This window comes from Impatiens glandulifera, chromosome 1 (genome assembly GCF_907164915.1).
Source record: "Impatiens glandulifera chromosome 1, dImpGla2.1, whole genome shotgun sequence".
In the NCBI taxonomy this organism is placed as follows: domain Eukaryota; kingdom Viridiplantae; phylum Streptophyta; class Magnoliopsida; order Ericales; family Balsaminaceae; genus Impatiens; species Impatiens glandulifera.
Window position 1 is genome coordinate 33,124 of NC_061862.1, and position 6,840 is coordinate 39,963.

A 6,840-nucleotide genomic window follows, 5' to 3' on the forward strand; every position below is an offset into this window, starting at 1 on the left:
AAGTGAAACATACTTCATTTTAAGCGACATATAAAACAGAAGTGAAGCATACTTCGCTCCAAACGCCATGTAAAACATAAGTGAAGCATACTTCACTTCAAGCGCCATATAAAACAGAAGTGAAGCATACTTCGCTCCAAGCGCCATGTAAAACGAAAGTGAAACATACTTTACTTCAAGCGCCATGTAAAACAGAAGTGAAGCATACAAAACCGTAATTAAATCTAACCCTAAGTAGGTTTTCCTAAATACGAAGGATTTTCATTGAACGTGACATTTTCGGAGTATGATTTCCTAAATATGAACGAAATAACAAGTACGTAATCTTAAGGTTTCATAAATACAAAGAAAACTTAACGATTTTAGTGTACGTACTATTTTCGAGACTAATTTTCGATCTTCTTGACAAATAAATTCTTGTAGACGGGGAGCCGGATTCGAATCGCCATGAAAGGAGGCAGAAGCTTGAAGAGAGAGATGAATTAGAAGTAAGTTTTTATAATATAAAATAATATTAGGGTTTATATATATATTATTATAAAAGAATTTACAGCGAGAAAATTTGTTTAATACCTTAATATGTGCGATTGAAGTGAAGTATGCTTCACTTCCGTTTTACATGGCGCTTGGAGCGAAGTATGCTTCACTTCTGTTTTATATGACGCTTAAAGTGAAGTATGTTTCACTTCCGTTTTACATGGCTCTTAAAGTGAAGTATGCTTCATTTTCGTTTTATATGGCGCTTGGAGTGAAATATGCTTCACTGAAAACACCCTCTCCACATTCTCTAATGGGTTTACATACATGAATAAATCAATGTTTTTACATGAACGCTAAAATGTCTTTACATTGATGTGTTGGAGGTTTTACATGAACCTCTAGGCATATAAACTAATTGAAGTGAAGTATGCTTCACTTTTTACATGGCGCCTGGAGAGAAGTATGCTTCACCCAATACTGTATCTTTACATTTTGTTTTACATGGCGCTTGAAGCGAAGTATGCTTCACTTCTGTTTTACACGACGCTTGAAGTGAAGTATGCTTCACTTCCGTTTTACATGGAGTTTGGAGCAAAGTATGTTTCACTTCTGTTTTATATGTCGTTTAAAGTGAAGTATGTTTCACTTCCGTTTTATATGGCGCTTAAAGTGAAGTATGTTTCACTTCCGTTTTACATGGCGCTTGGAGTGATGTATGCTTCACTGAAAACAATCTCTCCACATTCTCCAATGAGTTTACATACATGAATGAATAAATATTTTTACATGAACGCTAAAATATCTTTACATTGATGTGTTGAACCTCTAGGCATATAAACTAATTGAAGTGAAGTAATTGAAGTGAAGTATGCTTCACTTTTTACATGGCGCCTGGAGAGAAGTATGCTTCACTCAATACTGTATCTCTACATTCTGTTTTACATGGCACCTAAAGAGAAGTATGTTTCACTTAATACTATATCTCTAGATTCCGTTTAACGGCGTTTGTGTTGAACCCAAAATTGAATCCGAGTTCCGGGTTCTCTCTCTTCCTTTCAACCAAACTTTGATTTATTAATATAATAATGTTTCTGAATTTTGATTGGTCCACAACCGGGGAACACCCTATTCAGTAGCATAGGATCTGATTTGCACCACAATTATAAATTTTAAAATAATCTAGAATCAACAAATTAATTTAAAAAATATTATTTTTATAAATAATTAATTTAGATGAGATGTCATATCCAACAAACTCCAAATAATTAAATTTCAAATATTTTACATCAAATAAAAATGATACAAATGGTTGATTAATTTTAAATGGCTAAATATAATCATATATATTAATTAATTTTTGTTTATGTTAGTTTAGTAAGTTAAAAAATAAATAAATAAATGAGCAAAATGGATTGAGTCCAAAGAATTTACGTAAAATTGATGCCTAGTTATAAATACGTAAAATCTAGATTTACTTGAAATTGTAAGAGTTTAATTTGAAAAAAATATTATTTTTATATTATTATTTATATATATAATTAATTATTTTATTATTAAATATAATTACTTGATTAAATATTTCATTCACCAAATTTTTATTTTGTGATGATGAATACAATTTTTAAAAGATTTACATTATGTCTAAAAAGAGGAAGACTAAAGCGAGGTTAAGATGAAAATGATAGATTAGAGATATGCTAAGGTTATGTTCACTAAAAAAGAGTTGGTGATAGAGATTAATAAAAACACAATAAATAAAATATATCTATGTAGTTAAAATATTTTTTCAAAAATATCAACTCAATAAATTATTGGTTTGTCCTAATGTAGTTAAAATGTTTTTTCAAAAATAAAGAAAATACATTTATAATTAATGAATTTAATAATTGTTGTAAAATGGTATAATTGATAAATTTGATGTTGGTTGTGGAAGAGTAAGTAAAGGTTAAAAACATTTTTTGACTTTTATATTTTATAATTAAACATTATTTGATTTGATTTAATTTAATTTAATTCAATGATATCTCTTTATTAATTAACTTTGAAAGCGCACAAATTTTCGAAAAATACAGTATTTCAAATATAAATCGTCCTAATCAGTCAAACGTACACAAAGTTATTCTAAAAAAAAATAAAGAACATTTGTAATTTTTTAAAAATATCAATCCAATAAATTATTGACTTAGCTTAATATAGCTAAAATATTTTTCCAAAATAAGAAAAAATATATTTATAATGAATGAATTTAATAATTGTTGTAGCCTAATATCGCTAAAATGTTTTTCAAAAAATAAGGAAAAATATATTTATAATTAATGAATTTAATAATTTTTGTAAAATGGTATAATTAGTGAATTTGATGATGGCTGTGAGAGAGTGAGTAAAAGCTAATAGTCTTTTTTAACTTTTATTTTTTTTATAATTAAACATTATTTGATTTAATTTATATTTAATTTAATGATAACTCTTTATAAATTAACTTTAGAAGGACTACATGATCTCAGAAAAATATACAATTTTAAAAAATAATTCGTCCAAATCCGTTTTACGTACACAAACTTATGCCACAATTATTTTTAAGAGAAAAGTTTTACGTACACAAACTTATGCCACAATTATTTTCAAGACGTTTTCTCTTAAAAGTTTCCGTAAGTAAACATTTTTGGAAGGTTTTTCAACATTTATAATTACACGGTTTCATAGTTTATAAATAGAAGTTTCACCGTACTTTTATTTTATGATAGTGAATACAATTTATAAGGGATTTATATTATGTATGAAAAGAGGAAGACTAGAGTGATATTAAGATGAAAATGATATTATAGAGAAAAATTAAGGTTATCTCAACTAAGAAAGAGTTGGTGCCACAAATTAATAAAAACACACAATTATAAAATAAATAAAAAATATTTATATTTATTTTGAAAAATGTGTATTTTTTAATATTTAATGAATATTAATATATAAAAATAATATATTATTAAAAAAATAAAGAATATTTTACTTAATAAATTAAGTGAAATTGTTAGGATCTAGGTCGCGGCTGGCGGACCGGGGTCTGACCGGTCAACGCGTCTCACTCAAAAGATGGTGATTAATCCGGTTAGAGATTAACACCGGGGTTTCAATACTACACAAACTGTCACAAATCCTTGAACCGAGTTCAAGCGCGGAAGTGGTTTGTTTCAGGTTGAAGCAGCACACACACGAGATAGGCAGAACCGGTTTGAATAAGACAAGTTTGGAGATTACTGGGTCGGTTTTGCTACTTAGTAATTCGGTTTAGATGATGTTGAATCGGTTGGAGCGGTATTAGTAGGTTAGTGCTGATCGGTTAGAATGTTAAGCCAACAGAAAATAAATAACAAGACAGGTTTTTATGGATGTTCGGAGATGAAACTCTTACGTCACCCCTTCCTCTCGAAACCGCGAGAAGGATATTCACTAAGGAATACAAACACAATCCGATCGAGACTTATTTCATGCTCGATAACACCCGTACAATTTTAACCGAAATTGTAATTACTCTTCAAATAAACGCTTAAGCTCTTTAGAGATAGAACACGATTTTTGACTTAGGCTGTAGAAAACTTTTTTTGAACTTGTAACCGCATTTATTCCTCTTCATCTCCTTCTTTTATAGGTGAAATGTGTCAACGGTCACATTTCATTTCCTTGAATCTGATTGGTTGAGCAGAGGTTCAGTGATTCAGACCTGGCGGTCTAGTCTTCAGACCTGGCGGTCTAGTCTTCAGACCTGGCGGTCTAGTCTTCAGACCTGGCGGTCTAGTCTTCAGACCTGGCAGTCTAGTCTTCCAGTGTGTAGGTCAAACCGGCTAGCTTTGTTTTTAACTCAATATGGAAACTGTCGGTTGGACAGTTGCCTGTACCTGGAAGATTGCCTTTCTGATTTATCTTGGAGTGGAAAGATCTTGTAGGACGATCTTCTGCAGCCTGCAGACTTTCCTCAGACTTGTATAAATATGGCAATACTAAGTCTGTTCCTTCGGTATCATTCTCAATAGATACCCGAAGTGTCTTTTTATGCTGGTCGGTTGTTTATGTTAACCAGATGACTTCCGGTTTTTCCATATCTTCTGATTGACTGACTGTTCAATGATTCTGGCCTTCTGATTTGACCGATCTTGTCTTTCTTGTTCGGTCAGGTTTTTGGTCGGTTTGATTGCTTGACCGGTTGAATTTCTTAACCGGTTGAGTTCTTTGACCGGTTGAATTTTTTGCCTGTTCCTGCACAAGGGATTTGTTTTTGTTAAGTTTTATTTAACCGATCTAATTTTATCTAACAATTTCTCCCTTTTTGATTATTTTATTTAAAATATTCAAAATCATGTAAGAATGCAAATGTAGGCCGGTTTTGTTTTTAAGAGTTTATTTGGCCGAATTTTTGGAAACTGACTTGGGAGAATTTTTCGAAAAATTTTGAAAATTTTTATCTTTTATCTTATCAATTTCTCCCTTTTTGATTATTTTATTTAAAATATTCAAAATCATGTAAGAATGCAAATGTAGGTCGGTTTCCAAAAATCACTTTATATATATAAGAAATATGTTAAGGCAAAAATACTATATATATAAAACCGAAATAAACATAAGTAAATAAAGTAAATGAAGCCCCTATTTCTTCGATTTGGGCGGCAGGAAATGTTCCAGCAGTTCATCGGTTGTTTTTCCCTTGTCCGCTTGAACCGGCCTGGATGAGGATCCTCGACCGCCTGAGGTGCCGGTGTGAGGAGAGATCGGTTGACCGAACGATCTAATTGGAACCGCATTGAGACCTTGCTGTTTTATGAGTTGCGGGTTGAAGTCATTATCGGCTTGCAAAACCGGGTTGAATTGAGGTTCAACAACCGTATCGGTGACTCTATCCAATAGTCCCGTGATCTCCGCCCTCCTCGAAGCAGCCTTTCTTTTGTGTGTAACCGGAACGGAAGGGGAATCAACTGTCTTGGACTTCTTGTGAGCCTTGGCGAACTTATTGTACGTTTCCTGTTGGGCCCTTACCTGGGTAGCATCTTTGGCTTGTTGATCCGCTATGGCCGCTGCTATGGCCGGTCCACTGTTCTCTATATTTTACAGATGTCTGGCTATGTTCGCATCTGCCGCTGCCGTTTCCTTCTGTATCCGGGTCTGCTTGTCCAGGGCATCTTGGAGCTTCTGAGCCGCGAGAGCATTCGCCTCCTCAAGTGCCTTATCGGCAGCCATCTTAGCCGCTATTAACTCCGCCACCTGTTCGGTGACCGCCTTGAGATCGGCTTCAAACTTGACATTCTTTTCTTCAAGGGTCATTACCCTCTCAAGTGTAGATCCGACTTGGGCACCGGATCTAGCCAGATCCTCATCGACATTTGTCAACCTCTGATCGGTTGTTTCTTGAGACCGTTCCATCGTAGCGACCCTTTGGCTTACCGAAGCGAGGTCGGTCACCAGCTTCGGAGTTATATCCTCCATTGCCTTGGTTCGGTCAAGATGACCGCCGTACAGTTGATCCGTATTACCGTAATTTGTTTCAACAGACGTGATCCTATCCACCGCCTTGTTTAGATCATCCTTTGTTGTTTCGGCCATCTCGAAGGCTTTAGCCGCGGTTTCTTTGATTTTCTTCTTCCATGGCTGAACCGCGTCGTTGACAAATTCTTCAATGAGGGCCTTTACCCTTTCTTCCGTTATGGCCGGTTCTGAATCCCCAGTTTGAATAGATGCTCGTTGGTCGGTGAGAGGTGTTCCTGTCCTGACTTCGGTTATGTTGATATTTTGATCCAGTGGAGGAGAGGATAGCTCTTTATCGGTCGGATTCTGACCGCCAACATCCTCAGGAGGGGATCTGGATGAGTTCGATGTTTCTTGGTGGTCGGGCTCCGCTTCAAGCCGCGCCATCTCCTCAGTCAGTGCCCTTTCCTTGACCGCAAGTAATTCTAACACCAAAAGTTCAAGTTGAGAGTTCGGTGTCCCCGGAGTATTCTTTTCTTGTAGGTGTTGAATGTGTTCGGTGAGCCTTTGTAACCGAGCACGCGGTTCGACCATCATGTTTCGTTCTAGGGCGGTTGTGACATCTTGAGCCTTTGTGAGGCTGATGACCTCCTCCTCCATCTCAACCAACTTCTCGAATTTCTGGCTAACGGTGAGATCCGGTAGCATGTTTTTGTAGAGTATCTGATGCTGGTGCCGGATCCATTGATAGAACACTTCGGATGCCGCGCGAGCCTGCTGATGTATTTCGTCCATGATTGTGCTGACGAGATCCTCGGCCGTTTTCCGGGTGTTATCATCAGCGTAGTTATCTTCCTCCCCAAGTCTGTCCGAGCCGGCATCAGCATTATCACGACTGACCGATTGTTTCTC